This window comes from Arachis stenosperma, chromosome 4 (genome assembly GCF_014773155.1).
Source record: "Arachis stenosperma cultivar V10309 chromosome 4, arast.V10309.gnm1.PFL2, whole genome shotgun sequence".
NCBI classification, from domain to species: domain Eukaryota; kingdom Viridiplantae; phylum Streptophyta; class Magnoliopsida; order Fabales; family Fabaceae; genus Arachis; species Arachis stenosperma.
In genome coordinates, this window is record NC_080380.1 from 74,586,227 (window position 1) to 74,609,066 (window position 22,840).

General features: G+C 38.3%; 1 long non-coding RNA gene across 3 annotated transcripts; it reads left to right on the forward strand.

Annotated features, from left to right (window-relative positions):
• The first annotated feature begins 234 nt into the window (after positions 1-234).
• On the forward strand, positions 235-5,936 carry LOC130972916 (uncharacterized). Of its 3 annotated transcripts, none has more exons than XR_009083959.1 (2): positions 235-1,184; positions 3,251-5,936. It is a non-coding gene; the product is annotated as an uncharacterized LOC130972916 (long non-coding RNA). The 3 variants fall into 3 exon arrangements; XR_009083958.1 differs by having other exon boundaries at positions 235-1,130; XR_009083960.1 differs by having other exon boundaries at positions 235-1,130; positions 3,271-5,936.
• Positions 5,937-22,840: the final 16,904 nt, after the last annotated feature.

The window sequence follows — 22,840 nt, forward strand, 5'->3', positions numbered from 1 at the left end:
ATTAGGTGGAGGGACCAGGATTTCGCACGGAGCTCAATCTGAAGGGTGCAATTAGAGCATTTCGAAAGTCAGGGGTAACATTGGTGCACGGGCTCAATCTGAGGGACCATTATGGGGTTTTACTCGCGTACGCACACTTTTATACCAGCCTTCTATCCGTGGTGTAAGCACACTTTTATACTAGCCTTCTGTCCTTGACGTTCGCACAGCATATGCATACGCACTATTGCCCATTTTTCTGTCCGTGTGTACGAACCTTTGTGCATACGCACTCCCAATTCGCCCTCCTCTGTTGAGTGCACCCGCACCCTATGTGCATCCGCATTCCCTAAATGCAACCCTTTCATCTTCCCTTCTCTTGTCTTTTCCTTTCTTTTCTGTATTCTCTGAGCCAACCCATTCACCATCAATAAGCTTCATCATCCTCATCCATCTCTGTCTCGGACCATTGCACCACCACCGGCGATTGCCGCAGCCACTGTGCCCTTTCGCCTTTTTTCTTCCCCTTCTCTTCTTTATCTTCCTCTGCGCCTCTACCATCTCTCCCCGCGATCACCAAACCGACCCCGTGCCACCGCTACTGCTGCGGCGAGCTCTCCACCCCCGTCTGAACCCTAACCCCTCCGTCCGTGTCATTCATCCTCACCTCCGCGTCACCAGCATCACAGCCCAGGACCACCGTCGCCTTCCGTTTTCGCCGCCGACCACAACCCACACCGCCGCACCCCTTTCTTTTCTTCTTCCCCTCTTCTCACCTCAGCCAAGCCCATACCCGCGACCCTCCTCTTTGCAGTACCCAAGCTTCACCCTGAACCAGCCTCCAGTCATCGCGACATTACCCTTCTCGCAACCTTCCCTTCCTCGCCGAACCTGTCTCCGCCTTCACACAGGAGCTCCAACCCCAGCTCCATTCTCCATATTCTGTTTTGAAGGCCAGAACAAGGACTCCTATCTCCCCTGTTTCTCTCTACTGCCTGGGACACACAGAATAGGGCAAGCCCTTGTTTCCATTAAGCTGCGTCCTGACCGCTGCCGCTTCTGCCTGCCCCACTGTTGAAGCCGCCACCTCTGGGCCGGCATCCTTCTGCTTCTGACCCCCCCTGTTGCTCCATCCCTCCACCTCTGCTGCTGTACAACCCTTGCTTCCCCTGTTTTTGCATTTTTCTTTTCTGTTCTTCAAACAGGTTTTAGTTTGACTTCTCTTTGTTTTCTTATCTGATTTACTTAATTAGATTCTGATTTCTGTTTAGGGGAGGTTGTTAGGATAGGTTAGTTTAGTTTATTGGATTTTGATTTTAGCTGCAAGTGTTGGAAAAATTCTGTTTCATGTTGAATATTGATGTTCAGGTTGCTCAGTTATGATGTGAAATCACTGATTCTGATTTGAATTTTCTGATTGAATTGCTGGAATATGCTACAGATTTTTGTGTCATTCTTGGTGAATTTTTATATTGATGCTTGTTTTGTTGAAAGGTTGCTGAAAATTGGGTTAAATGGCGTTAATTTGAATTTGGGTTATCAATTGCTACTTGGTTGCATTGATTTTCTGCTAAAATGCTGCAATAGGCGGCTAATGTTTCCTTTCATTAATGCTAAATTTCTGATTTGATGTTGATGGATAATGCTGCTGAGTTATTGTTGTTTGTGTTGGAATAGATGATGGTTGCTGAACTGAGATTGGTTTTATTGATAAATCTGTTGCTGAATTCGTTTAGTTCGGCTTGATTGATTTTCTGTTGAATTAATGGATAAACTACTGTGCTCCTGCTATTTTGCTGAGATATTGCTGCTGGATTGTTCATTATTACTGTTTTGATGCTGTATGTTGGGCCATTGATGCTATTCTGTTGCTGAATGATGCTGCCTTTCTTGAATTTGGATTAAATTGTCAATTCCTCAAGTTCAATTATCCATTTTGTTCTTGCTTCAAGTTTGACTGCTGCTGATTTTTCAATCCATGTTGGCTCATTTGCCTACTTCCCATGATTAGATATCTGGTTTTTATGTTTTTAATTCTCAATGAATTCATAGGAAGTTTGAATTGATTGGTTGAATTGGGAAAATAGGCCAATTTACTGTTGAAATGCTGTCGGATTTTTCCTAACCTTATTTTATTAAGTGACATTGTTATTTGGGGCAACAAGATTCTATTTGACGGATTTCTGTGTCAATAGAATCTTGTTTGCTAAATGGTTTTGGAAAACTCCTCAAGAACCTCTTTGAAAGTTTTGGTCATGCTTCTAACTTTCTTTGCTGACTTGTGATGCTAATTTACTTCTATGCATTGAATAGTTCAAGTGAATTTTTAAATTGACCATAAACTTGAAGTTCTTTGGAAAATTTGAGCCTCTTTTGCATAAACTCACAAGTTTGAAGGTTTTTAATCTATGTGGCTAATTTGATTCATTCTATTCACGACTAACTTACATTAGGTCACATAGATCACGAGCTTTTCAATTCTTGTTTCAACTTGTGACTTTCATGCCTCATTGGAATTTGGTGTTCGAATGTTCTTTGGCTTACTTGTTTCTTTTTGTTTCTAACTTTGTCAACGCCAAATTTTTTTAATTTATGCCAATTACTTGTGATTGATATTTACTTGATTATGTGCTCTACACATATATCTGCATTACTTGTTTTGGCATCTTGAATTTTATTTGAGAAGTGAATAGAAACTTACTTGTTTTGAAAATTTTGAAACTTTTTGGAATTAAGGAACTTGTGACTATGCATCTAAGCTTTGATTTTTCTTCCATTTCTTTTACTAACTTTTCCCTTCTTTTTACATAACTTTTAACCTTTGTTTTTTTTTTTCAACTAACTTTTTCTTCTTCTTAACATAATTTTTGACTATGTTTTATTTCTTTTCTTTTCCCAACTAACTTTTTCTTTTTCTTCATATGCGTTGACCTTTCTTTTCCTTATCAACTAACATTAATTTCTAACTTTTCTTGATTTTTAACTTTTCTTTTCTTTTTTTCAACTAACTATTTTCTTTTTACTCACATAACGTTTAACCTTTCAACTAACAATAACCTCTAACTGTTTTCTTTCTCTTTGTGCATAGTAACAATGCTCCTTCCTTCTTTTATTCTTTGATAAACAAGCAAGTTAGCTTTCCTCATGTCCTGAATTTGATTGGAAGTTGTTTGTGTTTGATTTAATTTGATTCTCATGTATGCTTCTATTCAAATTTTTATTATCTGTTCACTTCATATGCTGTTTTGTGACTTAGTTCTTTCCTTCTCAGCACCACCATCGTTCTTGCAGCCATTCTTTCACCCAAGACCCACCAGCAGATGGAAGAGCCGATGTAGTGAGGACTACTTCTACTCCGCCTGATTTTGAGCACCGAGGACGGTGCTACATCTTAAGTGTGGGGAGGTTGTCCAACTTCAGCAGCGCATTTTGGGTGAAAAACTCCATTTCCGAGCACTTTTAGTTTAGTTTATTATTATGCTTTTTAGTTGTTTTGTATATATTTTATCCTTTTGAGAAACTTTTTACTTAGTTTATTGCACTTTCTTAGTTTATTGCACTTTTCAATTTTGCTTGTATATAACCTAGTATTATGTTGTAGTAAAGCATGTTTTTAGATTTCCTTTTTTTAGCTTTTAGTTGTGATTGTGATTTGGGATGATATGATGATTGCACCTATGTTTGGTTTCTTATATACTTGCTATTTTGGTTTGATTGAAATTAGGAATTAAACTTAGGATTTCTGACTTTTTCCATCCAATCACACTATATACATATATAGAATAAATGTTAGCCAATTTAATGAAATTTCTAAGAAACTTACTCTTTATATAGGGCATTAAAATTCAAATTGAATTGAGTTGAAATTATTTGAAACTTGCATGATTTTACATTGTGGAATATGGTTTTTGAGTTAAAGAACATACAACTTGTGAGCTTTTGAGTTTTATTGTATGGTATATCATTTGACCACTTATTTCATTCTTATGTGTTACTCTTCTCTATGATTGCAATCTTTGATTGCAATCTTTGGTTTGTTTAATTCTATATATCCAATATTTAATGTATATTTATACAATTATGTGATTGAGGCCATTACTTCATTATAGCTCATTTAACCCAAAAAGCCTACCATTTTATTTACCTTTGTTTATGACTTTAAACCTTTTAATTCCCTTTTGTTCTTGATTGAGCACACCACTAGCTATAAGTGGAAAAACAATGAATGTCCCTATTTTGAATCTTTGAATAGCTCAAGTTAGTGAGAGTGTGTAGTGTTTAAGTGTGGGAAAAATGTGGGAACTTGAGTTGATGAAAATGTGTTTTATTCTTGTTGAAAAATTTTGGAAATTTGGGGTGCATACTCATGTAATATTATAGAAACCATATGCATCGATGAGTTGGTATATATATTATGTTCTCGAAAAAAAAGAAGAAAAAAAGAAAAAGAAAAAGAAATAATGAAAAGAAGACAAAATTACCCCAATGTGAAATCTAATAAAAATCAATGCATATGTGATTGAATTTGATGCATGAGTGTGTGTATATGTAAAAGTGAGATTATGGGTAGTTAAGCTTGATATTAGAATTGTATAGGTTGTGTATGTCTTAGGTGAAAACTTAGGTTAATTAAAGATTCAAATGTAAAAACCACCTAGCCATATATATATCCTTACCTTTGCCCTTAGCTCCATTACAACTTTGAAAAGACATCATGATTTTTGCATATGTACATTAAATTTGTGTTGATTGGTTAGATGAAGAACACACTTTAGAAAGCATGATTAGAGAAGAATTGAGTAGATTGACCCTAAATACTTGAGTGATTAGAGTGCATATACATATCCAGTGAGTGTTCAATCACTCAATTCCATATTTCCACCTTTGATCATTGTTATCTTGCAAGTTTGTTAAATTCTTTTATATGACTCAATTCAATTGTGAATGTGATTTGGTTATGATTGCCTTAGCCCTTGATTGTGTATGGATATTTTCTTGGAAATTGATTTACTTGGACTAATTAAATACATGTAACTAGTTAGATAGTATAGTTACATACATATAGGTAGATTGCATATAGTTAGTTACATTGAATAATTGTTGATTCCCCTTCTTATCTTCTTTTGGTATAGCATGAGGACATGCTATTGTTTAAGTGTGGGGATGTGATGAATCTACATTTCACGGTATTTATTTGCTTTAATTAGGTGGATTTCATTGACTTTTCTTACATTTATTCATTGAAATAACATGTTTTTATGAATTCTTTCCTAATTGTGCTTAATTGTGAAAAACATGCTTTTTATGCTTAAATTTTCAATTTTAATTCACTTTTCTCCCATTTGATGCCTTGATATATTTTTCTGAGTGATTTAAGGTTTTGAGGGCAAGAATGGCTTGAGAAAGTGGAACGAAAGCATATAAAGTGGAAGAATTCAAGAAATGAAGGATTTGTAAAGCTGTCTACTTGACCTCTCGGTACTAAAGTGATCAAAACTTGAGCTACAGAGGTCCAAATGAGGTGGTTTTAGCGGCATTGGAAAGCTAACGTCCGGGACTTCAAAATGATATACAATTTACTATAGTGGACATAAGTCTAAGTGTGCGTACGCACACAATTTGTGCGTATGCACAAGTCGGAATTCAGCATGTGTGCGTATGCGCAAGTCCTGGCACGTGATGTCATTAATTCCAACTCGCTGGCAGTGATTTCTGGGCCCCCAAAACCCAATCTAACTCATTTATGAAGCTATTTCAAGCCAAATTGAAGAAGGATGAAGGGGGGCAATTAGGTTTAGCTTTTACATGTTTTTCTCTTAGTTTCTAGAGAGAGAAGCTCCCTCCTACCTCTAGAATTAGGGTTTCTTAGTTTAATTTCTTGTAATTTCTACTTAAATTCTTGTTTCCATTTACTTTTCCTTGTCATTTATTGATATTGCATCTTTGTTTTTTCCTTTTATTTGTTATTTCATTTCTTTTGTTCTTTTATATTTATGACACTTTGTTATTTTAATTTATATTTAATACAATTTATGTTTTTTGTTCCTTTAATGCTTCTTGTTATTATTTTTTTGCTTTTGGTAGTTGGATTTTATTTTTAATGCAATTTAATATTATTTTATTTTCATGTACACAAAGTGTTTGACAAAATGCTTGCTTTAGTTTTTGCTTAGTTTTCTTCCACTCTTGGCTTGAAATTGATAACTTTGGTGACCCTTGAGTCATTGATGTCCATTCTTGTTTGATACATTAGAGTAGTTGATTTGGTCTCCATTGACTCTATGTGACCCTAAATGTTGACATAGGACTTATGGATTGAAATCAACTATGCCTACTTGACTTATCCTCGATGTAGGGTTGACTAAGTAGGATTAATTTTTTATAATCATCATGTTTTTGTGGTCAATGGCTAGGATAGGTAGCCTTGGCTCTCAATTACTTGCCAAGAGGTTTCTTTCACTTTAATTTTCCTTGCTTTGACTTTTAGCTTCTTGCATGTTTAGCTTTTCACACTCTTGGTTGAAAAATTGGGTGTTTGTGTGGAATTGAGTTGTGGATATCCATTCCGCATTGTGTGAAGATTGTTAATTGGTTTGGTTTTCCTTGACTCTATGTGACCCACTAGTGTTAACTTAGGACTTAGGGATTGGAATCAATTATGCTCTTTTGACTAATTCTCAAGTAGGTTTGACTAATTGAGATTAATTCTACATAATTGCCTTGTTTGTGGTTGATGCACCACTATTTCGTGGGACATCTTGTATTTAATTGAGTGGATTTTATCTACTAATCTTACACTTATTCATATAAAATCGCATGTTTTACACGTTCCTTCCTAATTTTGTGCTATGATTGAAAACATGTTTCTTTAGTCTTAATTTAGCTAATTTTAATCCTCTCTTATTACCATTCGATGCCATGATATGTGTGTTAAGTGTTTTCAGAGATTACAGGGCAGGGATGACTTAGAGAATGGAAAGAAAGCATGCAAAATTGGAAGGTATACAGAAAAATGAAGGAATCGCAAAGCTAAAGCCTGACCTCTTTGTATTCAATGAATCATAACTTGAGCTACAGAGGTCCAAATGAGGTGGTTCCAATTGCGTTGGAAAGCTAACATTCAGTGCTTCGAAATGATATAATTTGCCAAAGTGGCCGTACAGCTATGAGATAGCGCACGCATGCATCACGCGCACGCGTGCATCTGCAGAAAATCCTGCGACCTGTACGTATCAGAAATCGCCCCCAGCGATTTCTGGGCTATTTTTGACCCAGTTTTGACCCAGAAAACACATATTAGAGGCTGCAGAGTGGAGGGAATCAATACACACTTCTCATTATTCACAATTTAGGTTTTAGATGTAGTTTTCAAGAGAGAGAGGCTCTCTCCTCTCTCTAGGTTTTAGGATTTAGGATTTCTCTTAGTTTTATGTTTATTTCTTCCCAATTCAAGGTTCAATGTTCCTTTAATTTTAGTTTTCTTCTACTTTTATTTATTCTATTACTTTAGTTTATCTTCTTCCCTTATTAATTTGTTAATGCAAAGAATAATTTTCCATTTAATTTCATTATCTGTTTGCTTGCTTCCAATTAATTTGATTATTATGTCTTCTTTCTACTCCCTTTACATGAATGAAAAATTGGCATCCATGTCAATGGAGTAGGCTTTCCAACTTGACTTTGGAGTTAGATTAATATTTGGAGACCCTTGAGTTGGAAAACTCAAGAGTTAGATAATAATCGGAAATTGTTGGCTAGCTCTCTAGTTGCTAATGCTAATCCTTCCAAAGGGAAAGGATTAGGACTTGTGAATAGAAGTAGGCTCTCAACTTGACTTTCCTTCATTCGTTGAGGGATAACTAAGTAGAAACAACAACCTATTATTATTAATCTTGGGAAATCCAACAAAGATAGAACTTCCGATTAATCTTCTCCTAGTCAAGGCTTTTTAATTTAATTATATAAAACCTCTTGTTAATTTTCCTTGCTTTAAATTATAATTAATTATTTTATCATTCCTTACTCTAAAAATTCTCAGAAAAATCCATAACCAATAATAAATACACTTCCCTGTAATTTCTTAAGAGACGACCCGAGGTTTGAATACTTTGGTTTATTTTTATTGGGTGTGTTACTTGTGACAAACAATTTTTGTATGAAAGGATTTTAGATGGTTTAGAAACTATACTTCCAACGAGAGTTTATTGTAAAATTCTAAACCACACAAAAGTCCGTTCGAGAAAATGGCGCCGTTGTCGGGGAATTGCAAATGTGTGCCTTATTATTGGTTATTGTAAATATTTGCTTTTTTTTTGCTTGTTTGCTAGTTTTTATTAGTTTAGGAATTAGTTGCTTATTTTTGCTAGTTTTTGTTTTTTATTTTCGTTAGCTACTATGAACTCTCACCCCTTTGGCTATGAGTTTGGTTATAATCATGTTGCAGGAAGAGGAGATTACAATGAGAACATGCATCAAGGATGAGACAACCAAAGATGGGAGGAGCCACAAGGATTCGATCAACCCTCTTGGCAACAACCTCCACCCACATATTATGACCAAGAGCCCTTCCAAGAGGGATACCAAGATAATGGTTATGGTGAGCACCCTTTTGATTATCAACGACTACCACCATACGCCTATGAACCCCCTCGTCAACATAGTTTCGAAACAGCATACTCACAAGCCCCCTTTTCACCATTCACCTCCATATGACCCTAATCCTTACCCGCCATACCAAGAGCCTTATGAGCCATACTTATAACCAACTCCATATTATGAGCCCTTTCCCCCAACAAATGAACCCTCTTATCCACCTAAACCTCCATTGGATCACAACGCCCTTAGTGCTATTCTTCAAGGGCAAGAAAAGATGAGTAAGAGTGTGCTAAACTTCGCAGCCGCCTTGGGTGAGTTAGTAAATCAATTAGCATCCCAATACATGAGCACTCAAAGCGCCCCCATGGCCGCATGTGGGGAATCAAATGAAGAGCATAGCGTGAAGGAGAGAGATCAGAAATCCCGGTGGAACATGAGGAATGTTGCTCTGTGTTGGAATAATTGGAGGAACCTATGGTTAATGAAGACAAGGAAGAGGAAGTGGTTGAAGACTTAGGAGATACAGAACCTCCATGGGTATCTAGAGTTGTAGAGTATCCCTCCAATAAGCTTGACATTGATGTTGAGGAGGATAGTGCATAACCTCCAAGGCATGTTCCTTATGAAGAATTGGATGGAATAGAACAAGAAACAAGTCCCTTTGGTGATGAAGTTCCCACATCACAACCTCCTAGTGATGAACTTGCATCCACAATTGAACCCTTTGAGTTTGAAGAACCTTCTCCGAGTGAATCTGAAAATGATGTGGAGGTAGACTTTTCTCAACATCAAACTTATGACTTGAGTGACGGGGAAGAATTAGAAGAATTTGATGAGATTGCGGTTGAATTTGAAGAGGTTTGCAAGGAGGTGGAAGAATCCAAGGAAGAGCACAAGGGAGTGGAGCTTGCAAGACCATTGGAAACACCTCTCCCCAAGTCATCACCATCCATCCTTTCATTCAAGTGGGTAAACCTCTTATCTCTAAGCTTTATAATCCCACTTGAATATGGCTTGCTTGAGACGGATGGTCAATTTAGAGCTCTTTATGGCTTTAAGAGTAAGAGGGAGATGGTTAGTGGTAGAAGTTGTCATGCAAGGTGCAATATGGTTGAAAGCTCAAAGTTTAAATGCAAAGGTTGGTGTAGAGCTCGATTGAATGGTTCTAGGAAGTTGTTTGGACGCTTCAGTGAGAATTCAAATTTTTTGCCACCCGATTGGAACAATGATGATCAACACAAAGACGGGTGCAAAAGCAGGTTTGGGACTTCGGAATTCATTCCAACAATAGGCACTCCTGGGGCATTGTCACTTGCTTTAACTTGCTTGAAGGCTCTATGTGTCTAGTTTGGGATCTTATAAACCCCAATTTTGTGGTTTATTTTGTGCTTATTTTGGGGGTTTTTATCAATATTTCTCACACTTATTCACAAGAAATACATGGTTTTGTGTTCACTTCCCAATATTGCTCCATTGTAGAAAACATGCTTGTTTTACCTTAGAATTGCTATATTTTGATTCTTTTTATTGCCATTCGATGCCGTGACGTATTTGTTTGAGTGATTTCAGAATTAGTATGGAAGGAATGGCCTAGAAGGGAGAAGGAAAACATGCACAAGAGGAAGGAACATGAAGAATTGAATTTTGGAAACTCCAGCATCGGCGCCCACGCGCACGCGTGGATGAGGATAGCTGGAAGCGGCGCGCAAGGATGGATGCATCCGCGCAGGCCAAAGAATTTCCATCGACGCGCACGCGCAACTGGCGCGCTAGCGTGGATCTCAGAAGCAATCGTCGCGAGCGCACGCATGGCGCGCACGCGTGATGAGCGGATATTTTATACGCTTTTTGGGGGTAATTTCATGTAGATTTTAGTATGTTTTAGTTAGTTTTTAGTATATTTTTATTAGTTTTTAAGCAAAAATCATATTTCTGGACTTTACTATGAGTTTGTGTGATTTTCTGTGATTTCAGGTATTTTCTAGCTGAAATTGAGGGAGCTGAGCAAAAATCTGATTCAGGCTGAAAAAGGACTGCTGATGTTGTTGGATTCTGACCTCTCTGCACTTGGAATGGATTTTTTGGAGCTACAGGAGTTCAATTGGAGTGCTCTTAATTGGGTTAGAAAGTAGACATCCAGGCTTTCCAGAAATATATAATAGTCCATACTTTGCGCGAAGATAGACGACGTAAACTAGCGTTCAATGCCAGTTCCATGCTGCAGTCTGGCGTCCAGCGCCAGAAACAGGTTACAAGTAGGAGTTCGACGCCAAAAACACGTTACAACCTGGCGTTCAACTCCAGAAACAGCCCAGGCACGTGAAAAGCTTAAGTCTCAGTCCCAGCACACACCAAGTGGGCCGCAGAAGTGGATTTCTGCACCAATTATCTTAGTTTACTCATTTTCTGTAAACCTAGGTTACTACTTTAGTATTTAAACAACTTTTAGAGACTTATTTTGGATCTCATGACATTTTTAGATCTGAATTTTATACTCTTTGACGGCATGAGTCTCTAAACCCCATTGTTGGAGGTGAGGAGCTCTGCAGCGTCCCGATGATTAAAGCAATTCTTTCTGTTTTCCATTCAAACACGTTTGTTCCTATCTAAGATATTCATTCGCGCTTCACTATGAAGAAGGTGATGATCTGTGACACTCATCACCTTCCTCAACCCATGAACGTGTGCCTGACAACCACCTCCGTTCTACATTAGATTGAATGAGTATCTCTTAGATTCCTTAATCAGAATCTTCGTGGTATAAGCTAGAATTGATGGCAGCATTCATGAGAATCCGAAAAGTCTAAACCTTGTCTGTGGTATTCCGAGTAGGATTCAAGGATTGGATGGCTATGACGAGCTTCAAACTCGCGATTGTTGGACGTGATGACAAACGCAAAAGAATCAACGGATTCTATTCCGGCATGATCGAGAACCAACAGATGATTAGCCGTGCTGTGACAGAGCATTTGGACCATTTTCACTGAGAGGATGGGAAGTAGCCATTGACAACGGTAACACCCTACATACAGCTTGCCATTGAAGGAGCCTTGCATGTGGGAAGAGGAATACAAGAGGAAAGCTTAAATAAGAAGGACAAAGCATCTCCAAAACTCCAACATATTCTCCATTATTGCATAACAAGTAATTATTTCACGCTCTTTTATTTTTCAAATAATTCAAACTGATAATTATAATTGATATCCTGACTAAGAATAATAAAATAAACATAGCTTGCTTCAAACCAATAATCTCCGTGGGATCGACCCTTACTCACGTAAGGTATTACTTGGACGACCCAGTGCACTTGCTGGTTAGTGGTACGGAATCATAAGAAATCTTGATTTTGATATTGGGATTACAATTTCGTGCATCAAGTTTTTGGCGCCGTTGTCGGGGATTGTTTGAGTTTGAACAACTAAAGGTTTATCTTGTTGCTTAGATTAGGAATATAGTATTGATGCTATAGAGTCATTAAATTTGAGTCCTTTAATTTCTCTTCAAAAATTTTTCGAAAATATTACTTGTCCCTATTAATTTTTAATTTTTCGTGAATTAGTGTCTTATTCTAAGTTTAGTGTCAATTGCATATTTTATATTTTCCCTTTAAAATTTTCGAATTAGTGTTCTTTGTTCTTCCTTGATCTTCAAATTGTTCTTATCAATTTTTCTTGTTTGATCTTTGGTTTGTCTTGCTCTGTGTCTTTTCTTGTTTTTCTTGTGCTTTTTCAAAATATTAGTTTTCAAAAAAAAATATTTTTATCTATAAAAATAATACATCTTTAAAATACGTTACATTTATAGCTCAGTTGGCTAGAGCGTTGGCTTATGTTCTTGGCAATTGGGTATATTCTTTTTAAAATTTTTTCAAAAATAATTTTTCTTTGATTAATTCTTGTGCCAAACTTTAAGTTTGGTATTTTCTTGTTAATCTTTTTATAATTTTCGAAAATTTATTTTAGTTTTCCCAAAAATTTTAAGTTTGGTGTTCTTTCTTTTGTTCTTGGTGTTCTTGTGAATCTTCAAAGTGTTCTTGAGTCTTCTTTATGTTTTGATCTTAAAATTTTTAAGTTTGGTGTTCCTTGGTGTTTTTTCTCCAAAATTTTCGAAAACAAGGAGCATTAGATCCAAAAATTTTAAGTCTCGTATCTTTTATGAGTTTTTCTCTTCCATCATAAAATTCAAAATTCAAAAAAATATCTTTTCTAACTATTTTTAAGCTACTTTTTCGAAATTTTTTTTATAAAAATTCAGATTTCAATTTCAAAATTTTTCAAATCTTATCCTCTTAAGATTTTCTTAAAAAAAATATAATAATAATAATAATAATAATAATATTTTATTATCTTTTTTCAAAAAATATCCTAACCACTTTCTCTCTCTCCTCAATTTTTTTTTTCAATAATCTTCACAAAATATTTTCAAATTTTTTATTTTTATTTTTATTTCATTTTTATTTTATCTTATTTTATTTTGCTTTATTATTTCGAAAATAAATTTTTATATATAATAAAATAAATAATATCTACATCCATATCATCTCCTTTGCTCCATCATGGAACTAAGTGGAAATGAACAGTCCAGAAGGACTCTGGGGTCATATGCTAACCCCACTACTGCTTCCTATGGGAGTAGTATCTGTATACCCTCCATCGGAGTCAATAGTTTTGAGCTGAATCCTCAGCTCATCATCATGGTGCAGTAAAGTTACCAGTATTCCGGTCTTTCACAGGAAGAACCTACAGAGTTTCTGGTACAATTTTTATAAATTGCTGACACAGTACATGATAAGGAAGTAGATCAGGATGTCTACAGATTATTACTGTTTTCATTCGCTGTAAAAGGTCAAGCTAAGAGGTGGTTAAATAACCAACCTAAGGATAGCATAAAGACATGGAAACAGCTGTCAGAAAAATTCTTGAATCACTATTTTCCTCCAAAACGGATGACACAGCTGAGGCTGAGCATCCAAGGCTTCAAACAAGGAGATAATGAATCTCTTTATGATGCTTGGGAGAGATACAGAGAGATGCTAAAAAAATATCCCTCTGAAATGTTTTCAGAGTTGGTGCAGTTAGACATCTTCTATTATGGGCTTACAGAGAGAGCTCAGATTTCTCTAGACCACTCAGCTGGTGGATCTATACATATGAGAAAAACAATTGAAGAAGCTCAATAGCTTATTGATACAGTTGCCAGAAATCAGCATCTGTACCTAAGCAGTGAATCTTCCATGAAAGAAGAAGCTAAAATAGTGACTGCTGAACTCAGTCCTGCAGAACAAGCTACGGAATTCAATCAGCAATTAGACTTTCTTACAAAATAGTTAGCCGAATTCAAGGAGATATTACAAGAAACAAGAATGGTTAATATGAATATGGAAGTACAGTTGAAGCAAACAGAACAGCCACTATCGAAACAAATAACAGAAGAGTGCCAAGCAGTTCAATTAAGAAGTGGGAAAACATTAAAAACATCACTTCAAGATAGCAGGAAGTCAAGAAATGAGCAAACTACCCAAAATCCCTCTGAGGACATTAAGAGCCCAGAGAGGAATAATTCTGGCGTTCAAACGCCAGAAAATGGGTGGGAAGTTGGCGCTGAACGCCCAAACCATGTTCAGTCCTGGCGTTCAACACCAGAAACAAGCAAGGAATTGGCGTTGAACACGCAAAGGAAGTATAGTTCTGGCGTTCAAATGCTAGAAACAGGTGAGGAGTTGGCGTCTAACGCCACTCCAGCTTCCACCCCTGGCATTCAAATGCCAGTGGGGGATCAGACACATACAAGTGCTAATAATAACCCTTTTAAAAAGGCTTCTCAACCTACATCTGTAGGCAATAAACCTGCAGCAACTAAGGTTGAGGAATACAAAGCTAAAATGCCTTATCCTCAGAAACTCCGCCAAGCGGAACATGATAAGCAATTTTCCCGCTTTGCAGACTATCTCAGGACTCTTGAAATAAAGATTTCGTTTGCAGAGGCACTTGAGCAAATACCCTCTTATGCTAAGTTCATGAAAGAGATCTTAAGTCATAAGAAGGATTGGAGGGAAACTGAAAAAGTTTACCTCACTGAAGAATGCAGTGCAGTCATTCTGAAAAGCTTACCTGAGAAGCTTAAAGATCCCGGAAGCTTTATGATACCATGCACATTAGAGGGTACTTGTACCAAGCAAGCTCTATGTGATCTTGGGGCAAGTATCAACCTAATACCTGCATCTAGATTTTAGTATGTTTTAGTTAGTTTTTAGTATATTTTTATTAGTTTTTAAGAAAAAATCATATTTCTGGACTTTACTATGAGTTTGTGTGTTTTTTTGTGATTTCAGGTATTTTCTAGCTGAAATTGAGGGAGCTGAGCAAAAATCTGATTCAGGCTGAAAAAGGATTGCTGATGCTGTTGGATTCTGACCTCACTGCACTCGGAAAGAGTCCAATTGGCGCGCTCTTAATTGGGTTGGAAAGTAGACATCCAGAGCTTTCCAGCAATACATAATAGTCCATACTTTGCGCGAAGATAGATGACGTAAATTGGCATTCAACGCCAGTTTCATGCTGCAGTCTGGCGTCCAGCGCCAGAAACAGGTTACAAGTTGGAATTCGACGCCAAAAACACGTTACAACCTGGCGTTCAACTCCAGAAACAGCCCAGGCACGTGAGAAGCTTAAGTCTCAGCCCCAGCACACACCAAGTGGGCCCCAGAAGTGGATTTCTACACCAATTATCTTAGTTTACTCATTTTCTGTAAACCTAGGTTACTACTTTAGTATTTAAACAACTTTTAGAGACTTATTTTGGATCTCATGACATTTTTAGATCTGAATTTTATACTCTTTGACGGCATGAGTCTCTAAACCCCATTGTTGGAGGTGAGGAGCTCTGCAGCGTCCCGATGAATTAATGCAATTCTTTCTGTTTCCCATTCAAACACGTTTGTTCCTATCTAAGATATTCATTCGCGCTTCACTATGAAGAAGGTGATGATCTGTGACACTCATCACCTTCCTCAACCCATGAACGTGTGCCTGACAACCACCTCCGTTCTACATTAGATTGAATGAGTATCTCTTAGATTCCTTAATCAGAATCTTCGTGGTATAAGCTAAAATTGATGGCGACATTCATGAGAATCTGGAAAGTCTAAACCTTGTCTGTGGTATTCCGAGTAGGATTCAAGGATTGGATGGCTATGACGAGCTTCAAACTCGTGATTGTTGGGCGTGATGACAAACGCGAAAGAATCAACGAATTCTATTCTGGCATGATCGACAACCAACAGATGATTAGCCGTGCTGTGACAGAGCATTTGGACCATTTTCACTGAGAGGATGGGAAGTAGCCATTGACAACGGTGACACCCTACATACAGCTTGCCATTGAAGGAGCCTTGCGTGTGGGAAGAGGAATACAAGAGGAAAGCTTAAATAAGAAGGACAAAGCATCTCCAAAACTCCAACATATTCTCCATTATTGCATAACAAGTAATTATTTCACGCTCTTTTATTTTTCTAATAATTCAAACTGATAATTATAATTGATATCCTGACTAAGAATAATAAAATAAACATAGCTTGCTTCAAACTAATAATCTCCGTGGGATCGACCCTTACTCAAGTAAGGTATTACTTGGATGACCCAGTGCACTTGCTGGTTAGTGGTACGAAATCATAAGAAATCTTGATTTTGATATTGGGATTACAATTTCGTGCATCAACGCGCAGGAAGCTGCACGTGACCTCATTAAAAGAAATCGTGCCTGGCAATTTCTGAGGCTCAATGGGCCCAAATTCAGGCTGCTTCTACATGGAAAAGACCCAAGGATGCTAGGGAGAAAAATGGGATTAATCATTTTGCACTAAGACACAATTTTCTAGTTTTTCTTAGGTTCTTTGTTCTCTAGAGGAAGAAACCCTTGTTCTTCTCTAGATCTAGTTTTAATTTGATCTTCCTTGTTAATTCTGAATTGGGTTTTCTTAATTGCTACCTTTGGTTGCTTAATTTGAATTTCTTAGTATATTTTCACTCATATCTTGTGGTTTATGAATTTTGTCAATTGTTACTTTATACCCAATTCATGAATGTTGTGAATCTTAACTTGTTGATGTTTGATTGATGATTTTTATGCTGCATTGTGTTGCTTGAGCTATTGTAAGTTGATAATTGTTAGTGGGTAATTGTTAATTTTGATTCAATTGCAAGTTGAACATGTCTTTTGTTAATGCTTACCAAGTGTTTGATGAATTGTTTACTTTGATTATGGAGTAGTTCTTTTTACTCTTGGCTTAGGCCAAGGGAATTGGGTAAACTTGAGTCATTGGGTCTAATGGATTTTGATGATTTGAGAATCCTTAGTGGTCAATTTGATACTCATTAACACTATCCTACTACTAGGTTAATTAGTAGTGAGGTGAGGCCTTATGGGTTGATGTTGACCAAACCATTTGATGTACTTCAAGTTTGGAAGTAGATTTAATGAGTTCGGCTCCTCATAATTGTCAAGATATGGTTGTTAGACAAGGATAGTGACCCCAATTCCCATGCCTAACCAAGAGTTGCTTTTATCATTCATATTTGAAAACCAATTTCTCAATTGTCTTGCTTAATTGTAGCTATTGTTTAGTTAAGAGTAGAATTAGATTGAATATTGTTTCCTTGGTTTGAAATCATTTACATCTTGCTCATTGTTTAGATTAGTTCCTTACATTTTCAATTGCTTGTTTGTTACGATTCGCAATTTATTTTCTTGTCAATGAATCACAACCCCGGATTTCTAACCAATGTTGAAGCACATGTTTTCCCATTCTTTGTGAGACGACCCGATGTTTAAATACTTCCGTTATTTTCATTGGGGTTGAACTCGTGACAACCAATTCCACTCTAAATTTGATCCACGAGAATTGTTGTTGGTAAAGCTATACTTGCAACGCAATTTTTATTAAGAGAATCTCTTCCAATACGGTTCCCACGTGCCTATCAAATTTTTGTCACCGTTGCCCGGGAATGGTTGCAACATATTCCTTAACATTGGTTGTGTGAATATGTGAATAGTGTAGATAGCTTGTTTGTTTTCACTACTTAGTTATAGTTTAGCTTCTTTTATTTTTGTACTATAACTCTCAAGTGTGATGACTCGGTCCCAACCGAATTCTAGCTTAGCCAATTTTGATCCTAAAATCGAAAGGACTTTGTTACACACTCGGCAAGCTAGACGACGGTTGGACTACACACCTAGTACTTTGGTCTCCCTTGAGGAACATACCGAATCACTAGACGGTATCGAGAGTGACTTGGAGTCCTCTACTTCCTATTCTTCTGTTGGCATTACTGATACATCTTTGCATTCTACAAGTGAATCACACATGGCGGAACCACGTCGGATTACTTTACATGAGCAAGGAGCTCCGGATATTGTGCTTCAACCATTGCAAGTGAGGTATCCCAACCTTGATCCAAACTTTGAATTGAAGAGTAGCTTGAAAAATCTACTACCTAAGTATAATGGGTTGCCGGGTCAAGACCCCATCCGACATCTAAAGGATTTTCAAGTTGCTTGCTCTACTACTAGAAGGCATGGAGCCGATGAGGTGGCTATCATGGTCTTTGCTTTTCCTTTCTCCCTTGAGGCGCAAGCAAAGACATGGTTCTATTCGCTACCAGATGAGATTGCTACCAATTAGGATTTCTTGAGAAGAGAGTTCTTAAACAAATTCTTTCCATCAGAGAAGACCGACTACATCCAGAAAGAGATTTCGGGCATAACGCAAAGAGATCAAGGGAGTTTGTATGAGTATTGGTCTAGATTCAAGAGGTTACTAGAGTCTGTCCACACCATAGAATGAACACTCACTTACTCATTAGCTACTTCACTGGAGGTCTTTGCGTGGAAGATAGAAGATTGCTCACCGTTTCTAGCGGTGGTTCCCTTTCGAAAAACAAGACGGAGGGTGAAGCTTGAAGTTTGATAGAGGATGTTGCCGAAGCTACGCAACACACAAGAGTGAGAAGTAACCCTCTCAAGGGTGTGGTAGAACCGTCCCCCTCCGAAGCAAGCCTAACCAAAGCACTTGGGGATATGACCACTATTCTCACCCAAATACAAAAGGATCAAAAGGAGTTCTACTCCATCCAAGCCGTCCAAGCCCCACCTCCCGTTGCCCAACTTGAAGGCCCTTCTAGGATTTGTGGTTTGTGCTCTAGCACCACTCATTACACCGATCAATGCCATCAAATTCAAGAGGAGCATGCCCTTGTAGTGGCTAATGTGAATTACAACAATCGTCCACCCTACCCCTCTCAAAGCCAAAACCACTACCCTCATGGTAGTAATCAACACTAAGGGTGGAGAGATAATGCACAAGGGAACAACCAAATCCAAAGATGGAACAATTCTTCTTCTCACCACAATAACAATTACCAAGCCAACCACAACCACCACAACCAAAACCGAAAAAACTACACCAAGTACCAAGCACCACACCATAGACAACAATCCAACTATACCTCTCCACCTCCCACCAACCTAATTAAAGAGTTTAAAGCCGTTGTGGATAAAAGAGATGAGGGCTATAAGACTCAATTTAAGGCTATGAATGCTCAATTAGCCAATCTTGCTGAAATGATTTCAAAGATGTCCATGTCCTCTTCCAACAATACCAATCAACCCTCAAGTTCTTCTAACCTTCCATCCCAACTCTAACCAAACCCAAAGGGCGGTCTCAACGCCATCACTCTACGGTCGGGAACTACATTGGAGGAGATACCTCCAAGGATCTTGGAAGATATTCATGAGGAAGAAGTGATTGTTGAAGCTCTACATGAAGAGGAGGAGGTAGGCAAGAGGCATGAAGAGGAAGGAGTAAACCTCAAGGATCCCAAGAGGAAAGCTCTAGTGGATGAGTCCATCCCAATTCCATTCCCTTCCATGGTGAAGAAAGCAAAGAAGACACCAGAATTTGACATGAACATGCTTCAAGTGTTCAAGAAGGTTGAGGTAACCGTACCACTTCTTGATGCTATTCAACAAATTTCAAAGTATGCAAAATTCTTGAAAGACTTGTGCACACACAAGGATAGGATAGGGGAATTGGAGACATTATCCTTGGGAAGTTCAATCTCTTCCTTGATGGAACCCATACCAAAGAAATGTGGTGATTCTGGGCCTTGTTTGGTATCTTGTTGTATTGGTGGACACACTTTTCATGATTGTATGTGTGATCTAGGGGCTTGTGTAAGCATCATGCCGCTTTCTACTTTTGTGCGGTTGAATTTAGCTCCATTGAAGAGGTCGGCAGCGAGATTTGCCTTGGCCAATAAAAGTGTGATCACGGTAACAGTAATAGCCGAAGATGTACTTGTGGGAATCAAGGATTTGATCTTTTCGATTGACTTTTATATCCTTGAAATGCCCCCAACAGAGAATAGAAGCTCATCCTCCGTTCTACTTGGTAGGCCTTTCCTTAAAACCTCTAAATTCAAGTTAGATGCCTTCACCGGTACATATTCCTTTGAAGTTGGAGACAAGACTATCAAGTTCAATTTGGAAGAAGCCATGAAACATCCTCCTGAAGAGCATTCCGTTCTCTGATGCGATGTAATTGATGAGGTGGTAGCGGAAGTGCAACACGAAGACCATAACAAGTTATGCCACCAAACCATTGAGGAGACAGATGACAAAGAGGATGAACATGAAGAAGTTGTTGAGGATGAAGCTCGTGAGCTTAATGAAAAAGAACCTCAGCTTGAGGCAAATAGTGAATTGAAGCCTCTTCTATCTCATTTGAAATATACTTTCTTAGAGGATAACGAAAAGTTTCCGGTCATTATTGCTAGTGAGCTCTCTAGTGAGGAAGAAGAGAAGCTCCTAGATGTCCTCAGAAAGTACAAGAAAGCGATTGGTTGGAGCCTAGCCGATATTGTGGGGATTGACCCTCGCAAAGCATGCACCGTATATTTCTCCAAGAGGGAGCTAGGCCGGTTAGACAACCGCAAAGAAGACTCAATCCAACCATCCTTGATGTGGTAAAGAAAGAAGTCACTAGGCTACTTGATGCGGGTATCATACACCCAATTTTGACAGTGAGTGGGTAAGCCCGGTCCAGGTTGTTCCAAAGAAATCAAGCATCACCGCGGTCACAAAGGATGATGGTGAAGTGGTCACCAAGAGAGTACAAAATGCATGGCGAGTGCGCATCGACTATAGAAGGTTGAATGCCTCCACAAGAAAGGACCACTACCCTTTGCCCTTTATTGATCAGATGCTGGACCGTTTGGCAGGTAAATCCCATTATTGTTTTCTTGATGGATTCACTAGTTACTTCCAGATTCACATTGCTTCTGAAGATCAGGAAAAGACCACATTTACTTGCCCTTTTGGCACCTTTGCCTACAAAAGGATGCCGTTTGGAATATGTAATGCACCCGCTACTTTTCAGCGGTGCATGACTAGTGTCTTTTCCGATCTAATGGAAAATTGTCTGGAAGTCTTTATGGATGGCTTCAGTGTTTATGGAACTTCTTTTGATTGTTGCTTGGAGAACTTGGCCAAGGTCTTAGCTAGATGTCTTGACACCAACCTTGTCTTAAATTTTGAAAAATGCCATTTTATGGTAAGACAAGGTATAGTGTTAGGACATGTAGTGTCTCATGAAGGAATTTCTGTAGACCCGGCCAAGGTCGATGTTATCACCACTTTATCTCACCCCTCATCTGTGAGGGAGGTCCGCTTGTTTTTAGGACATGCAGGATTTTATAGGCACTTTATCAAAGATTTCAGCAAGATTGCTTTACCATTGTCGCGCCTACTCCAAAAAGATGTGAATTTTGAGTTTGATGATGAATGTGCCAAAGCTTTTGAAGAGTTAAAGAGAGCTCTTACCACATCACCGATTGTGCGAGGCCCCAACTGGACGTTGCCATTTGAGATAATGTGTGATGCGTCAAACCAAGCTGTAAGTGCCGCACTTGCACAGCGCGATGGTAAACTCCCTTATGTCATTGCATACTCTTCTAAGACACTTGATGCAGCACAATCCAACTATACCACTACTGAGAAGGAACTCCTAGCCATTGTTTATACTTTAGATAAATTTAGATCTTATTTGCTAGGATCAAAGATAGTGGTATACACGGATCATGCAGCTTTAAAATACTTATTGTCAAAGAATGAGTCAAAACCTAGGCTCATACGTTGGATCTTGCTTTTGCAAGAATTCGACATTGAGATTAGGGACCGGAGTGGATCTTAAAATTTAGTTGCGGATCATTTAAGCCGCCTTGAGAATTTAAAATCTGATCCATTTCCAATCAATGACTCATTCCCATTGGATAGTTTGCATGCTGTGTCGAATAGTTTTCCTTGGTTTGCCCCAATGGCGAACTACTTGGTTGTGAAACTCTTCCCCCCTAACTTTTTTAAACACCAAAGAGATAAGTTGAGGAGTGATTCCAAATATTATATTTGGGATGACCCTCACTTGTGGAAGAGGGGAGGAGTAGACCAAGTAATTCGAAGATGTGTTCCGGAGTCTGAAATCCAACCCATTCTTGAAGGTTGCCATTCGTCCGAGTGTGGTGGCCACTTTGGCCCACAAAGGACCGCAAAAAAGGTGTTGGATTGTGGATTCTGGTGGCCGACCTTATTCAAGGATGCTCACTGATTATGTATGTCTTGCCATCAGTGTCAAAAGTAGGGAAACACATCCCAAATGGATGAAATGCCTCAACAACATATGTTGTTTTGTGAGATATTTGATGTATGGGGCATTGACTTTATGGGACCGTTTCCTAACTCAAGTGGGTATCTATACATTCTGTTAGCGGTTGACTACGTGTCAAAGTGGGTAGAAGCAATACCTACCCGCCTTGACGACGCCAATACCATCATTTCTTTCATTAGGAATAACATTGTATGCCGTTATGGGTCGCCACGAGCAATCGTGAGCGACTAAGGATCCCACTTTTGTAACAGGAAGGTAGAGGCATTGCTTAAGCGCTATGAAGTGGTGCATAAGGTTGCCACCGCTTATTATCCGCAAACCAACGGACAAGCGGAAGTATCCAACCGGGAAATTAAAAGAATTTTGGAAAAAGTAGTCAATCCGCAAAGGAAGGATTGGAGCATCTGGTTAGGAGATGCACTATGGGCGTATAGGACGGCCTACAAGACTCCATTAGGGATGAGTCCCTTCCGGATTGTCTATGGGAAGGCATGTCACCTTCCGGTGGAAATTGAGCATAGAGCCAACTGGGCGTAAAGCAATGCAAC